This window comes from Bos mutus, chromosome 11, assembly GCF_027580195.1.
Source record: "Bos mutus isolate GX-2022 chromosome 11, NWIPB_WYAK_1.1, whole genome shotgun sequence".
Classification (NCBI taxonomy): Eukaryota; Metazoa; Chordata; class Mammalia; order Artiodactyla; family Bovidae; genus Bos; species Bos mutus.
In genome coordinates this window covers 101662296-101679420 of record NC_091627.1, presented here as the reverse complement: position 1 = coordinate 101679420, position 17125 = coordinate 101662296, and the positions used below count along the sequence as shown (strand labels likewise).

Sequence of the window (17125 nt, the reverse complement as noted above, 5' to 3'; positions counted from 1 at the left end):
TTGACCACTCAGGCTCCTGTTGACCCTCCAACTCTCAAAGCTCCAGGTCAGAACATGGCTTAGAGCTGGGGTCTATTCTTTTCTGGGGAACTTGCCATCTGTTTCACGGGAATTTAGTCTTGGCTAAAACTCAAGTCCCCTGAAGATCACTAAAGGCAGAGATCTCAGCTCATCCTCACTCTGCTGGAAAGAGCCTGCCGTGGATGGACAGCACCTGCAGTGGGATTCGAGGTAGCATGTGAGTAGTAACTTCTAGTGATAACAAACACTATTATGCGCCACGGCTCTGATTTCAGAGCTTTGCTGAAATGCACTTTTTCCTCTTAGCTGCATATTCTTTCTCTATTTTACTATCTTGAAAAGCTAGGATACACTTTTCTTTAGAGAAATTTTGACTGGTTGTTTTAACTGCATGGCTTTGATTCGCATGTCTACCAGGGATTACTTTGCCAACAAAGGTCCGTCTAGTCAAGGCTATGGTTTTTCCGGTGGTCATGTATGGATGTGAGAGTTGGACTGTGAAGAAAGCTGAGCACAGAATAATTGATGTTTTTAAACTGTGGTGTTGGAGAAGACTCTTGAGAGTCCCTTGGACTGCAAGGAGATCCAACCAGTCCATTCTAAAGAAGATCAGTCCTGGGTGTTCTTTGGAAGGACTGATGCTAAAGCTGAACTCCAGTACTTTGGCCACCTCATGCGAAGAGTTGACTCATTGGAAAAGACTCTGATGCTGGGAGGGATTGGGGGCAGGAGGAGAAGGGGACGACAGAGGATGAGATGGCTGGATGGCATCACAACTCAATGGACATGAGTTTGAGTGAACTCCGGGAGTTGATGATGGACAGGGGGGCCTGGCGTGCTGCGATTCATGGGGTTGCAAAGAGTTGGACACAACTGAGCGACTGAACTGAACTGAACTGAACCAGGGACTTGATAAAGATAGCAACTGACACTTATTAGTACTTGTTATATCCTATGGAAAGTGCTGATTAGAGTTGATGATACCAGATGGTCTGCTGGATAACATTATCTTAAAATTTGGATTCTGTTACCAACGTACTGATCTGGGGGCCTACTTAAGGTTGGTGGCCATCCTAACTTGGCAATTCAAACCTTCTGAGAGGGATTAAGAGGCACTCTTGTCTCCAGTGAGCATTTCCAGGACATTTTACTCTAGAGACAACTCTATGAACAATGGTGACATTTGCCATGCTGCCCCTTCTGCATCCAGGAGGGGTTTGCCATCACAAGAGAAGAGTTGGGGGCAGCTGCTAAGGGTTAGGAGAAAGAAGGGAAGTGTGGGAATCGTGTGAGCACACGCCCGGGGGCTGTCCTCCAACCACAGTGACTGATGTCAGATTCCTCCCAGGAGGCGAGGGCCCCGGGGAGGGCCTGGATGATACAGGCACCTAGAGTGATGGGCCATACAGACCATGAGGGCAATGCCATGGGTCAGAGAGTCCTGGTGGATTCCTGGGGGAGGTCTATATGGTAAAGCGGGTGGTAAATGGTGCTAAGAGGTCAATCTGCGGTGGGTGGGTAATGGCAGGAAGATCCATAGCCATGCATTAGGCTATTAGTGTGGCAGGGGTTGGGGAGGGTGGGTGGGGGGCGGGCAGAAGCAAGCTGGGTGACACTCAGCTCTTTGCCAGGTCTTGGGGAGCAACTTGTGCTTCAAGAGCTGTGGCATCACTGTCCTCGAACAAGTAGCCTCTTCTACCTGGGCATCTAGGATTCGCTCTATAAAGGACCAGACTGAGGGAGGCTAGATACCAGGTCCTTAAGGACAGGAAGTGGGTACCAGTTACATGACTGAACAACTCTTGGTGCAGTACAAGGTCTACCAACAGCACAGGGCACATAGATACTTGACAAATATAATGTCCCTAGGTGACCAAGACATGATGGTGTTTCTGCCAAAGCCCTGACAGAGGATGGATTAACTTTCTCTCATTCATTCATTCACTCCGTTTGACTTCATTACTAAAAAGATTTGTGTCAGAGGATGAGAACTCAAAATCAGCAACAGATTTAAAAGTCTCTCATGAGGTACCATTTCACACCAGTCAGAATGGCTGCGATCCAAAAGTCTACAAATAATAAATTGGAGAGGGTGTGGAGAAAAGGGAACCCTCTTACACTGTTGGTGGGAATGCAAACTAGTACAGCCACTATGGAGAACAGTGTGGAGATTCCTAAAAAACTGGAAATAGAACTGCCTTATTCCACAAAGCTGGGCAACAGTACCCCAATGTTTTTTGGAAGCAACCTAGATGTCCATCAGCAGATGAATGGATAAGAAAGCTGTGGTACATATTGGAGTATTTCAGCCATTAAAAAAGAATACATTTGAATCAGTTCTGATGAGGTGGATGAAACTGGAGCCTATTATACAGAGTGAAGTAAGCCAGAAGGAAAAACATAAATACACTATACCATATATATGGAATTTAGAAAGATGGTAGATAACCCTGTTACGAGACAGCAAAGGAGACACTGATGTATAGAACAGTCTTATGGACTCTGTGGGAGAGGGAGAGGGTGGGAAGATTTGGGAGAATGGCATTGAAACATTTGAAATGTCTGTATGAAATGAGATGCCAGTCCAGGTTCAGTGCACGATGCTGGATGCTTGGGGCTGGTGCGCTGGGACGGCCCAGGGGATGGTATGGGGAGGGGGAGGGAGGAGGGTTCAGGATGGGGAGCACGTGTATACCTGAAATTTCACAGATTTTAAAGTTTATTCAAGCTTTTGTTAGTATAATTACAAGCCAAAGAGTTTTTTTTTTTTTTTTCTTAATTTTAAAAGAATGAGAAAGTCAGTCTTTTGTGTTTAAACAGGCATTACCCTTCAATTGCCAGTTACTCTTTTAGGTACGTTGTTGTTGTTGCTTAGTCTGTTAAGTCGTGTCCAACTCTTCTGTGACCCCATGGACTGCAGCTGGCCAGGTAAGAAGATGTGAAAAATCTTTGCTGAACTATTATTTTGTTAAAAATCAAAATGGCATGCTCTATGTACCTGCTTTCTTACAAGAAATTCATTTTGGGGTTTCCCTGCTGGCTCTAGTTAAGAATCTGCCTGCCGATGCAGGAGACATGGGTTCCATCCCTGGACCTGGGAAGATCCCACATGTATGTGCGTGTGTGTACACGCTCAGTCACTCAGTCATGTCCAATTCTTTGCGGCCCAATGGACTGCAGCCTGCCAGGCTCTTCTGTCCATGAGATTTCTGCGGCAAGAATACTGGAATGGGTTGCCATTTCCTTCTCCAGGAATCTCTTCCACCCAGGGACAGAACCCAAGTCGCTTATGTCTCCTGCAGGGGCAGGTGGGTTCTTTACCACTAGCACCACCAGGGAAGGTCCCACAGGCCATGGAGCCACTAGGACCGAGCACCACAACTACTGAGCCTGTGTTCTGGAGCCTGGGAACTGCAACCAGTGAGCCTGTGTGTGGCAACCCTCAGGCCTGCATGCCCAGAGCCCATGTTGGGCAAGAAGGGAAACCACTGCATCAAGAAGCCTGCACACTGCAAATACAGAGCGCCCCCACTCGCCACAGCCAGAAAAAGCCTGCACGCAGCAACAAAGACCCAGCACGGCCAAATAATAAATTAATTAAATTAAAAAAAACTTGCAAATTGACCTTGGAATGAATTAAAATGCTGTAAGAAAATGTATAAATGAGCAACATAAAGAAAGTCTGTTCCTCCCCCTTCTTCCTAAAAAAAAAAAAGAAAATTCATTTTTTTTCCTTGTGGCATTTTTCAGTAAAAGCTTCTATCAAGGTACTAAATAAGAGACTGTTTTACTCTATGGGACTCCCCATCTCTGGACAGGTGGTAAACCACCAGTCTTTCTTGTCCTTCCCTCTCTGTTGCCCTCTCTCTGCCTCTCTCCCCTAAGTCGCCAGCTCACTATTCTCACCTCCTCCTCTGACTTTTAGATCTATTCTTCTAGCATTAGCTACTTGCCTTTACTTAGACAAATCAATTTTCCGGGTTCTTCCTGTACTCCTCTCCTCTAAGTAAGCCTAAAAAATTCCAGCAATGTAGATGCAAACTTGGAGACTGGGGGAGAGGGGTCAGCTCGGAGAGCACAGGAGTCCTGCACATTTACCTCAGGCCTCACTCTACACCTCGCTTCCATTGGACTATTACTCTTTATAACAAAGAGATGAAGCCCTGAGCCTTTGGAGTGGGAGCACGGACTCCAAGACCCTAGACTACCAGAGAACTAACCCTAGGGAGTGTCAAATAGTGAGAACTCACACAAAGGAATCCACTCGAATACAAGACCCGGCATCACCCACCCACCAGTATCACCCTGTGCAGGACGCTTCATATGAATGACAAACAAAACAAAAATACAAACCCAATCATCAGCAGACGCTGAATGAGACACCACCTCACTCAGCCTTGCCCATCAGAGGAAAAACAAACCAACAGGAAAAAACTCAGCACAAACCTCCCCCTGTACAAAGCTTACACAAACCACTGGACCAAACTTAGGAGGGCAGAAACCAAAAGGAAGAAAGAATTCAACCTTGGAGCCTGGGAAAAGGAGATCTCAAACACAATACGTTTAAAAAAAATAATGGAAAGGCAGAGAAACACTGCACAAATGAAGGAACAAACTAGAAACACAGAAGTCCAAATAAATGAAGAGGAAATAGGCAAACTACCTGAAAAAGAATTCAGAATAATGATAGTAAAGATGATCCAAAACCTTGAAAACAGAATGGAGAAAATGCAAGAATCAATTAACAAAGACCTAGAGGAATTAAAGAATAAACAGAGACAAACAACACAATGACTGAAATTTAAAATACTCTAGGAGAAATCAATAGCAGAACATCTGAGGCAGAAGAACGAACCAGTGAGCTGGAAGATAGAATGGTGGAAATAACTTCTGAAGAGCTGAATAAAGTAAAAAGAATGAAAAGAACTGAGGATAGTCCCAGAGACCTCTGGGACAATATCAAATGCACCAACATTCGAATTATAGGGGTCCCAGAAGAAGAAGAGAAAAAGAAAGGGTATGAGAAAAATTTTGAAGAGATTATAGTTGAAAATTTCCCCAACATGGAAAAGGAAATAGTCAAGTGCAAGAGGCACAAAGAGTCCCATACAGGATAAACCCAAGGAGAAACATGCCAAGTCACATACTAATCAAACTAATAAAGACTAAACACAAAGAAAGAATACTAAAAGCAGCAAGGGAAAAGCAACAAGTAACCTACAAGGGAAACCCCAAACGTTTAACAGCTGATCTTTCAGCAGAAACTCAGCAGGCCAGAAGGGAATGGCAGGATATATTTAAAGTACTGAAAGGTAAAAATCTACAACCAAGATCACTATACTTGGCAAGGATCTCATTCAAAATTGATGGAGAAATAAAAAGCTTTTCAGACAAGCAAAAGTTAAGAGAATTCAGTACCATCAAACCAGCTTTATAACAAATGTTAAAGGGACTTGTATAGTCAAGAAATACAAGAGAGAAAAAGATCTACAAAATCAACCCCAAACAATTAAGAAAATGGCAATAGGAACATATATATCAATAATTACTTTAAATGTAAATAGATTAAATGCTTCATCCAAAAGATACAGATTGGCTGAATGAATACAAAAACAAGACCCACATATATATGCTGTCTACAAGAAGCCCACTTCAGACCTAAAGACACATATAGGCTGAAAGTGAGAGGATGGAAAAATATATTCCATGCAAATGGGAAGCAAAAGAAAGCTGGAGTAGCAATCCTCATATCAGACAAAATAGACCTTAAAATAAAGAATATTACAAGATATAAGGAAGGACACTACATAATGATCAAGGGATCAATCCAAGAGGAAGACAGAGCAATTGTAAATATCTATGCTCCCAACATAGGAGCACCTCAATACATAAGACAAACACTAACAGACATAAAAGAAGAAATTGACAGTAACACAATAACTGTAGGAGACTTTAACACCCCACTCACACCAATGGACAGATCATTAAAACAAAATTAATAAGGAAACACAAGTCTTAAATTAGATGAGATGGATTTCATTGATATCTTCAGGACAGTCCATTCAAATGCAGAAGAATACACTTTCTTCTCAAGTGCACATGGAACATTCTCCAGGATAGACCACATCTTGGGTCACAAATCAAACCTCAGTAAATTTAAGAAAACTGAAATTGTATCAAGCATCTTCTTTGACCACAAGGCTATAAGACTAGATATCAATTACAAGAAAAAAACCGTAAGAAACACAAACACATGGAGATTAAACAATATATTTCTAAATAACTAATAGGTTGTTGAAGAAATCAAAAGGGAAATAAAAAAATTTTAGAAACAAATGACAATGAAAACACAACAACTCAAAACCCATGGAATGCAGCAAAAGCAGTTCTAAGAGGGAAGTTTATAGCAATACAATCCTACCTCAAGAAACAAGAAAAACATAGAGTAGACAACCTAACTTTGCACCTAAAACAACTGGAAAAAGAACAAAAACCTCCCAAAATTAGTAGAAGGAAAGAACTCATAAAGACCCGAGCAGAAATAAATGAAAAAGAAATCAGAGAAACAACAGTAAAGATTAGTAAAACTAAGAGCCAGTTCTTTGAGAAGATAAACAAAATTCATAAACCTTTAGCCAGACTCATCAAGAAAAAAAGAGAGAAGAATCAAATCAACAAAATTAGAAATGAAAAAGGAGAGGTTACAACAGACAATGCAGAAATACAAAGGATTATAAGAGACTATTATGAACAACTATATGACAATAAAATGGATAACATGGAAGAAATGGACAGATTCCTAAAAAAGTTCAATCTTCCAAGACTGAACCAGGAAGAAATAGAAATTATGAACAACCCAATTATAAGCACTGAAATTGAAGCTGTGATAAAAAAATTTCCAAAAAAACAAAAGCCCAGGACCAGATGGCTTCACAGGAGAATTCTATCAAATATTTAGAGAAGAGCAAATGCCTATCCTTCTAAAACTTTCAAGAAATCGCAGAGGAAGGAACACTTCCAAACTCATTTTACGAGTTCACCACCACCCTGATACCAAAACCAAAGACCACACCAAAAAAAGAAAACTACAGGCCAATATCACTGATGAACATAGATGCAAAAATCTTCAACAAAATTTTAGCAAACAGAATTCAGCAACCCATTAAAAAGCTTATACAACATGATCGAGTTGGGTTTATTCCAGGGATGCAAGGATTCTTCAATACATGCAAATCAATCAATGTGATATATATTAACAAATTGAAAAATGAAAACCATATGATCATCTCAACAGATGCAGAAAAAGCCTTTGACAAAATCCAGCACCCATTTATGATTAAAACTCTTCAAAAAATGGGCATAGAAGGAACCTACCTCAACAAAGTAAAGGCCATATATGATAAGCCGACAGCAAACATTATTCTCAATGGTGAAAAACTGAAAGCATTCCCCCTAAGATCAGGAACAAGACAAAGGTGTTCACTTTCACCACTATTATTCAACATAGTTCTGGAAGTCCTAGCTACAGCAATCAGAGAAGAAAAAGAAATAAAAGGAATCCAGATCAGAAAAGAAGTAAAGCTCTCACTGTTTGCAGATGGCATGATAATGTACATAGAAAACCCTAAAGACAGTATCAGAAAATTACTAGAGCTAATCAGTGAATTTAGCAAAGTTGCAGGACACAAAATCAACACACTGAAATCTCTTGCATTTCTATATACTAACAGTGAAAAATCAGAAACAGAACTTAAGGAATCAATCCCATTCACCATTGCAACAAAAAGAATTAAATATCTAGGAATAAACTTACCTAAGGAGACAAAAGAACGGTACACAGAAAATTGTAAGACACTAATGAAAGAAATCAAAGGTAACATAAACAGATGGAGAGATATTCCATGTTCCTGGGTAGGAAGAATCAATATTGTGAAAATGACTACACTACAAAATGCAATCTATACATTCAATGTGATCCCTATCAAATTACCAATGATATTTTTCACAGAACTAAAACAAAAAATGTCACAATTCATATGGAAACACAAAAGATCCTGAATAGCCAAAGCAATCTTGAGAAAGAATGGAGCTAAGAGGAATCAACCTTCCTGACTTCAGATTATACTATGAAGCTATAGTCATCAAGACAGTATGGTACTGGCACAAAAACAGAAATACAGACCAATGGAACAAGATAGAAAGCCCAGAAATAAACCGATGCACCTATGGGTACCTTATTTTTGACAAAGGAGGCAAGAATATACAATGGGGCAAAGACAGCTTCCTCAACAAATGGTGCTGAGAAAACTGGACAGCTACATGTAAAAGAATGAAATTAGAACACTTCCTAACATCATACACAAAGATAAACTCAAAATGGATTAAAGACCTAAATGTAAGACCAGAAATTATAAAACTCTTAGAGGAAAACATAGGCAGAACACTCGATGACATTAATCAAAGCAAGATCCTCTATGATCTACCTCCTAAAGCATGGAAATAAAAACAAAAGTGAACAAGTGGGACCTGATCTGCACAGCAAAGGAGACTATATGCAGGGTGAAAAGACAACCCTCAGAATGGGAGAAAATAATAGCAAATGAAACAGCTGACAGAAGATTAAGTTCCAAAATATTCAAGCAGCTCATACAACTCAATACCAGAAAAACAAACAACCCAATCAAAAAGTGGAAAAAGTGAAAGTGATGTCGTTCAGTTGTGTATGACTCTTTGTGACCCCATGGATTACCAGGATCCTCCATCCATGGGATTTTCCAGGCAAGGGTACTGGAGTAGGCTGTCATTTCCTTCTCCATGGGATCTTCCCGACCCAGGGATCGAACCCGGGTCTCTTGCATTGCAGACAGACAATTTACCGTCTGAACCACCAGGGAAGCCCAACCTAAACAGACATTTCTCTAAAGAAGACATACAAATGGCTAACAAACACATGAAAAGATGCTCAACATTGCTCATTACTAGAGAAATGCAAATCAAAACCACAATGAGATATTACCTCACACCAGTCTGAATGGCCATCAAAAAGTCTACAAACAATAGAGAAAAGGGAACACTCTTGCACTGTTGGTGGGAATATAAATTGATACAGCCACTATGGAAGACGGTACGGAGATTCCTTAAAAAACTAGGAATAAAACCACCACATGACCCAGAAATCCCACTCCTAGGCATATACCCTGAGGAAACCCAAATTGAAAAAGATACATGTAACCCATTGTTCCCTGCAGCATTATTTACAATAGTTAGAACATGGAAGCAACCTAGATGTCTATTGACATATGAATGGATAGATAAGTTGTGGTACATATACACAATGAAATATTCTCAGCCATAAAAAGGAATACATTTGAGTCAGTTCTAATGAGATGGATGAACCTAAAACCTATTATACAGAGTGAAGTGAGTCAGAAAGAGAAAGATAAATATCGTATTCTAACACATATATATGGAATCTAGAAAAATGGTACTTAAGAATTTATTTACAGGGCAGAAATGGAGAAAAAGACATAGAGAATAGACTTATGGACATGGGGAGAGGGGAGGAGAGGGTTAGATGTATGGAGAGAGTAACATGGAAACTTACATTATCATATGTAAAATAGATAGCCAATGGGAATTTGCTATAGGGCTCAGGAAACTCAAACAGGGGCCCTGAATCAACCTAGAGGGGTGGGATGGGGAGGGAGATGGGAGGGAGGTTCAAAAGGGAGGGAATATACGTATACCTAAATGGCAACCCACTCCAGTGTTCTTGCCTGGAGAATCCCAGGGACGGGGGAGCCTGGTGGGCTGCCGTCTGTGGGGTTGCACAGAGTCGGACACGACTGAAGCGACTTAGCAAGCAAGCAAGCATGGCTGATTCATGTTGAGGTTTGACAGAAAACAACAAAATTCTGTAAAGCAATTATCCTCCAATTAAAAAATAAATGAATTAACACAGATGTATAGAACAGTCTTTTGGACACTGTGGGAGAGGGTGAGGGTGGGATGATTTGGGAGAATGGCATTGAAAAAAAAATTAAAAAAACAAACAAACAAAAAACGTCTAGCAATGTAAATAAAGAACATTTGTGGAGAGAAGGGGAAGAGGAAGAGGAGGAAGGGAAGGGGAAGATGTTAAAATATATAGTTTAATAATTTTATGCAAATATCTATTTATATTAAAATACTTCTAAAAAATTGAAGTATGGGTGATTTACAATAGTATTGTGTTAATTTCAGGTACCCAGCAAAGTGATTCATACATATATATTTTATATACAAATACATATGCGTATGGTATGTATTTTCAGATTCCTTTTCATTATAGGTTATTACAAGACACTGAATATAGTTCCCTGTGCTGTACAGTATATCCTTGTTGTTCATCCATTCTGTATATAGTGGTTAATCCTATACTCCTCATTTATTTCTCCCCTCTTCCCATTTGGTAACCACAAGATTGTTTTCTATGTCTGTGAGTCTGTTCCTGTTTTGCATATAAGTTCATCTGTACCAGCCTTTTTTAGATTCCACATGTAGGTGACATCATATGGTATTTGTCTCTCTCTCTCTGACTGACTTCACTCAGTATGGTAATCTCTAGGCCTATCCCTGTGGGTTCAAATGGCATTATTTCATTCTTTTTTATGACTAATACTCCATTGTGTATATATACCGCATCTTCTTTATCCATTCATCTATTCATGGACACTTAGGCTGCTTCTGGGTCCTGGCTATTACAAATAGTGCTGCTCTGAACACTGGGGCGCATGTGTCTTTTCCAGTTAGCGTTTAATCTTTTTCAGATATATGAAAAATCCAGGAGTGGGATTGTTGGATCATACGGTTAATTCTATTTTTAGTTTTTAAAGGACTCTCCTTACCGTTCTCCACAGCGGCTACACTAGTTTACATTCCCATTAATAGTGTGGGAGGTTCCCTTTTCTACACACCCTCTCCATTTATTATCTGCAGACTCTTTGATGATGGCCATTCTGACTGGTGTGAGGCGATACCTCATTGTAGTTTATGATTTGCATTTCTCTAATAATTAGCAATGTTGAGCATTTATTCATGTGTCTGTTGGCCATGTGTATGCCTTCTTTGAGAAAGTGTCTATTTAGGTCTTCTGCCCATTTTTTTTTTTTTTAGGTTCTTTGTTTAAAAAATTTTTTTAAAAATCTAGTTTAGCACTTTTGTCTACTGACATTAAGATACTGAAGCAGAGGTTCTCTGAAGTTGGCTTGCTTGTGGCCACAGAGCCAGAGAGTAAGATAACTGGACACACACAGTGCCAGACAGCGCCCTGGCCCTGCCTTTGCTGACCTGTGGACTGTTCGGGGCAGAGACTAAAGGGAAGGGGCCCAGACGAGTTTTGGTTTCTGTCTGTCCCAGCCAAGAGGACTGGCGGGACACAGAGTGGATGTTGACAGACCTGGAGGTGAGATCTCTTTGGGCACGCTCATGCAGGAGTCATCTCTTAAGTCATCTCCCAAAGACCTAAAGACGGGAGGGCTTTATGTTTTTGAGACTAATCTTGATTCTTCAAGAGGTTTCTAGGCAGAAGCATATTGGTTATTTAGAGCCTGCAAGAAACTCCCCAGGGAAGCTTTTTTTTTTAATCTCCAGGGCTCATTGTAACAGGACTACATATGTAAAGGAAGTGCCCGCCCAGGTCAGGTCTGGTGCTGTTGGTCGAAGGTGAAAGATCAAGCTCAGTGGTCAATTCTCAGGTCAGTGAGAGCGGCAGAAGCGTTTAGATTCTGGAACAGTGTTGGCAAGGCAATAGCACCTTCCACATGAGTGAGTCCTTGTGTGTGTGTGTGTGTGTGTGTGTGTGTGTGCACATGTTTGTCAACTTCAAAGTGAATGCAAATAAGATCAACAACTATTGATGGCTGAGCTGCCCCAAGACCCTCTCTGAGTAGTACCTGAATTGCAGTTTCTGGTTCCTGGGAGTGGGAGGCTAAATTGGGAATATGCAGGGTGATGCAATCCAGACCTTGCAGGTTCTACGTGGCTGCCTGGCTTTCTGGCCTGCTCTTCAGGGCTTCGGGCAATCATAACTCCTTGAATCTTCGCACAGGGCAGTTTCAGTGCAGGCCAGACCTTGAGCGCAGCCAGGATGACGACGGTCCATTAATAACCCTCATCTTTGGCAGAGCGGGCGGACACTGGGATTGCTCACTCCCTGCTTTGGCGGGTTTACCAAATGCCTCTTGGAGCTTTTAACAGAGTCCTTATGCTACCTTCATTCCATGCTTTGGTGGAGTCCCATTCACTTCCCCTTGCTGTAGTACGTGATTGGCTACTGTGAATGCAACCCAGACCCAGGGGTGTGAAAGATAGATGTAACTTTGTTCTTGTCTGAAGACAAGATGAAAGGAACATACAAATATTTTGATAGTTTTGTTAAAAATGCAACCTGTGCTTGAAGAACCAAAATCTAAGTCTGGCTTTCTGTTTCACAACACATCCTGTTGAATTAGACAAAGTAGCAATATTTGAATGTAAAAATGGGTTTGTTATGGTTAGGAAAGAGCCTCTTAATTTCACTTTACAAGCCAATTAGATAACATAAGAGAAAGCTGAAGTACTTCTGATTGTTTTACTATTGGTGTTAGGATTTTCACCTCTCAATTGACCACTGCTTGATGGTTTATACTTGAAAGTCTTTTCACACATAACATGTGTAATTGTGTCTTTTTCCTTCAACTGCCTCGGACTTTTAAGAATGAAGTCCAGTTAGAGATGAACTTGTTTGCAAAGCAGAAATAGAGACACAGGTGTAGAGAACAAACTTTTGGATACCAAAGGGGAAGGGAAGGTGGGATGAATTGGGATACTGAGACTGACATATATACAGTATAGAGACTATGTGTAAAATGGATAGGGCTTCCCAGGTGGCGCTCGTGGTAAAGAATCAGCCTGCCAATGCAGGAGACAGAAGAGATGCAGGTTCGATCCCTGGGATGGGAAGATTCCCCTGGAGGAGGAAATGGCAACCCACTCCAGTATTCTTGCCTGAAAAATCCAATGGATAGAGGGGCCTGGCAGGCTACAGTCTTTGGGGTTGCAAAGAGTCAGACACGACTGAGTGTCTGAACACTATAAAATAGATAACTAATGAGGACTTACTAGAACAGGGAACTCTACTCAGTGCTCTATGGTGATCTACATGGGGAGGAAATCTAAAAATGAGTGGATATATACGTATCAGGGATTCACTCTGTTGTACAGCAGAAACGAATACAACATTGTAAAGCAATAATACTCCAATAAAAACTGATTTAAAAAAGGAACGAAGTCCAGGTAGAAAGGAGAGGGACCCAGAGACGTCCCCAGAGACAGATTCCGGCAGCCTCACACTCTAGCACTTTTCTATGAGAAGGGGACCATGTCTGATGACATTTCAGAAACTGTCTGGTCTGCTTCTTTTTTTTTTCTCCTTGGCCACGCCCTGTGGAATGCGGCATCTTAGTTCCCTGGTCAGGGATAGAAACTGTGACCCCGGCTGGGGAAGCATGGAGTCTTAACCACTGGACCACCTGGTAAGTCCTTGATCTGTTCCTTAAAGATCGTCTTGTTTCACTCAGCACAACTTTCAGCTACAGATCTGCCCAGGATGGAACTGCAAGTGCCCAGGGGCACTGAATTCCCGAGAAGCATTTTGTTCCCCGTATTACAGAAACAAGAGCCTAAGATGGGTCTCCTGAGGAACGCTGTGCTTCTGAGATAAACGGCTCCACTTGGAGAAGACTTGGAAAAACACAAACACAAATAAAACTTTCCAAGCGCATATCTGGACCAGAAACGTGAATGACTGTAGGGAGAGCCTCTCCCACGTGAAGGCCCCCAAGGCTGGGTATGAGTGATAGCACAGACTCCAGGCAGCACCCACTCCTGAAGGGCTGAACCTCTGCAAATGCTACTGAAGGAAAAAACCCATGAAAGTCACAGGACAAAGGGCTCTTATCAGAGTCCTTTGAAGGCAGATTTCCACTTCCTCTGCCAACCTGTGCAGGGCTAGCGGCTTCATTTGAGAGGAGCGTGCCTATCTTTTTCTGTTTTCTGAATGGAGTCTCTTTTGGTGGTTCTGATATCCATTAAAAAAGCCTGGCTTAGTTTCCAAAATGTAGCTTCCTCTGAATTCTTCAGCTTAACAAAGCCATGAGTCTCCATTTTTGTGTTAATTGTATGTTTGCCCAAATTTAATGGATCACCTTTTAATTTCTACATAATTTTCTCATTTTCCAGATACCCACTGAGGATCTTCAGACTGAAATCAGTCACATCCCATGATCCAAGCTGAGTGGACACAACTAAGCTTCCATCAATCTCAGGTACCCAGGGGAGGTTTGAGAAAAAAAAGTTAGAAGACAACGTTGTGGGCCTTGGTATATCTGAGCTCCATGACATGTTGGTTGGCTGACCGTTTCAGTTTTGGAAATGCCTGTTGATTGACATAAAAAAGATTTAACTACATTCTTGTGTATCCCCATCTATGCTTATGCTTCTCACAAATGATGTTTATAAAGATTGGCATCACGTTAACCAACAAGGACCTACTGTAAAGCACAGGGAACTCTGCTTGATGTTATGTGGCAGCTTCGATGGGAGGGGAGTTTTGGGGAGAATGGACATATGAATACGTGTGGCTGAGTCCCTTCACAGTTTATTTGAAACTGTCACAATATTGTTTGTTAAATGGCTATACTCTGATATAAAATAAAAAGTTTAATAAAAGAGTGGTATCATATAATAACGGAGAAGGCAATGGCACCCCACTCCAGTACTCTTGCTTGGAAAATCCCACAGACGGAGGACCCTGTTAGGCTGCAATCCATGGGGTTGCTAAGAGTTGGACACGACTGAGCAACTTCACTTTCACTTTTCACTTTCCTGCATTGGAGAAGGAAATGGCAACCCACTCCAGTGTTCTTGCCTGGAGAATCCCAGGGACGGGGGATCCTGGTGGGCTGCCGTCTATGGGGTCGCACAGAGTCGGACACGACTGAAGTGACTTAGCATAGCATAGCATCATATAATAAAACTGGCCATCTTAAAAGAATTTTGCATTTGCTTCTGGTGATAGTAAAATTTTACGTATAAAATGTTACCTAACTAAACTTTAGGGCCATTAAACCAATAAACAGACAAAAACCTCCTGGTGAATACTGGTGTTTCACTGACTGTGACTGAAGGTTTGAATTATGATTACTTCATATGACAAAGATCTGATCGTTTTCAAAGAGAGTTACTGTTCTGTTTCCATATTAACAAGAAGCCAATCTATCAGTATAGTTAAACTGGATAGGTAGCTTAGTTACAGTACTAATGAAAGACTAAAAATAAAAACAGACATAAACTACTCCTGTTTTCTATTTTTGCTATTATGTTTAATATATGTAATATATTATATACATTCCCTGGTGGCTCAGACGGTAAAGAATTTGCTTGCAATATGGGGGACCTGGGTTTGATCCCTGGGTTGGGAAGATCCCCTGGAGAAGGGAACAGCTAACCACTCCAGTATTCTGGCCCGGAGAAGGAGGAGCCTGGCAGACTACACTCCATGGGCTCGCAAAGAGCCAGACATGACTGAGCGACTCTCACTTAATATATGTAATGCATACTTTTTTGTACAGTCATTGAGAATAGGGCATTTCCCAGCATTTAAAAAGTACTTTGGATTTTTGAGGTTAAATGATCATAATGAATATTACAAATGTGTAATTCATCAAGACTGACAAGCTAGCATCTTGCTCGATATCTGACATTTAGTAGGCATTCAAGATTGTTCTGAGAATGACTTTAATGGAAAAATGTTTTAGTTCTTGTTGGCTACAAATCCCATCTATGATACAGGTCATTTCTAATGTAGCAGAAACTTGATTTTGGAGCCTCAGCCCTCAAACCTGGTCCTGATTACTGCTTCAACTCCTGTTTATATAATTCTACACAATTTTGGCAGGAATCAAGAGCACATACCAGGGTGTTGGCTTTTATGAATCTCCTGAGATGTGAATGTCAAGTTGACTGGATGAACTCTGGCCACAAATCCCAGACAAGCACAATGACTCTATTTATTCAGACTTGGCCGCCTGAATGCAGATTGACTCTGAGGGTAATAAATTTTCACAGGCAAAGAACTTCAGCATCCACCAAACTGATCCTGAGAAGAAAAATGCGCTCAGGGAAGTGGAGCTGGGCTGCAAGAACCTCCTGTATTTTTATTTCACATCTGCATGTCATTCAGCTGATTCATTTGGTGACTGATGGGCATGCCCTGCTGATGGTTTCAGAGGTTCTGAAAAGCTCTGCTTTCTGTTATGCAATTGTCATATTAAAAAGGAACAAGGGAGAAAATGAACAGCGGCCATTACGATTGGCAATCTGCTTTTAATATTACACCCAGAGCTGATGTTACTTATCCAGTGACCTCTACGGTAAAGAGCAGAAAATTGAGATGGGAATGTTCTGCATGCTTCTTCATCAGAAAGCAACGTTAACAAAAAGCAGTAAGAACTGCAATTCGGCACTCAGAGCAGCCTCACCTATAATCCTGACACCTTGGTGAGCGAAGCTTTAGCATTTTTCTCAGACGACTAGATTCTTTTTGAGAGAGATTATTAGCACTCTATGCCTTAAGAAGAAGCAAAGAACTGGCTCTTTAACTGGCAGATTTATGTTAGCTACGTGGACATCTATTCAATTAATTGTGTGCTCTCCAAATATTGATTGGGGATTAAAAGGTAACTTTTCTTCATTGTGAGAAGCAAATGATGCCAGTAGGAAAATTTCCCTCTGCAGATTATATCCCATGATCACTGCCTGTAAAATTAAAACTGTCAGTTTAAGTGGATAAACCATGCTCATTTAAAGAGAAAAATGCAGTTATATAATTAAAATGAAAAGACTGCCTAATATGTGTGGATAATGTAATTACTGGAAGCCGCAGACACACACATAGCCATTCAATTTGGATCCCTGCGCCTTACTTCCCTGAGTTAATGTATTTGTTGTCTCTGAAATGCTGTCTGCAGTTGACACCATCTCGGCTGCTCCTTGTTGAATGTTTTAATCACATGGCCTTATCCTT

General features: G+C 41.1%; 1 protein-coding gene across 6 annotated transcripts in view; it reads right to left on the bottom strand.

Moving 5' to 3' along the window:
• The window catches only part of AFF3 (ALF transcription elongation factor 3), a 587368-nt gene that overhangs the window by 106087 nt on the left and 464156 nt on the right, over positions 1–17125 (bottom strand). The window lies entirely within an intron of this gene.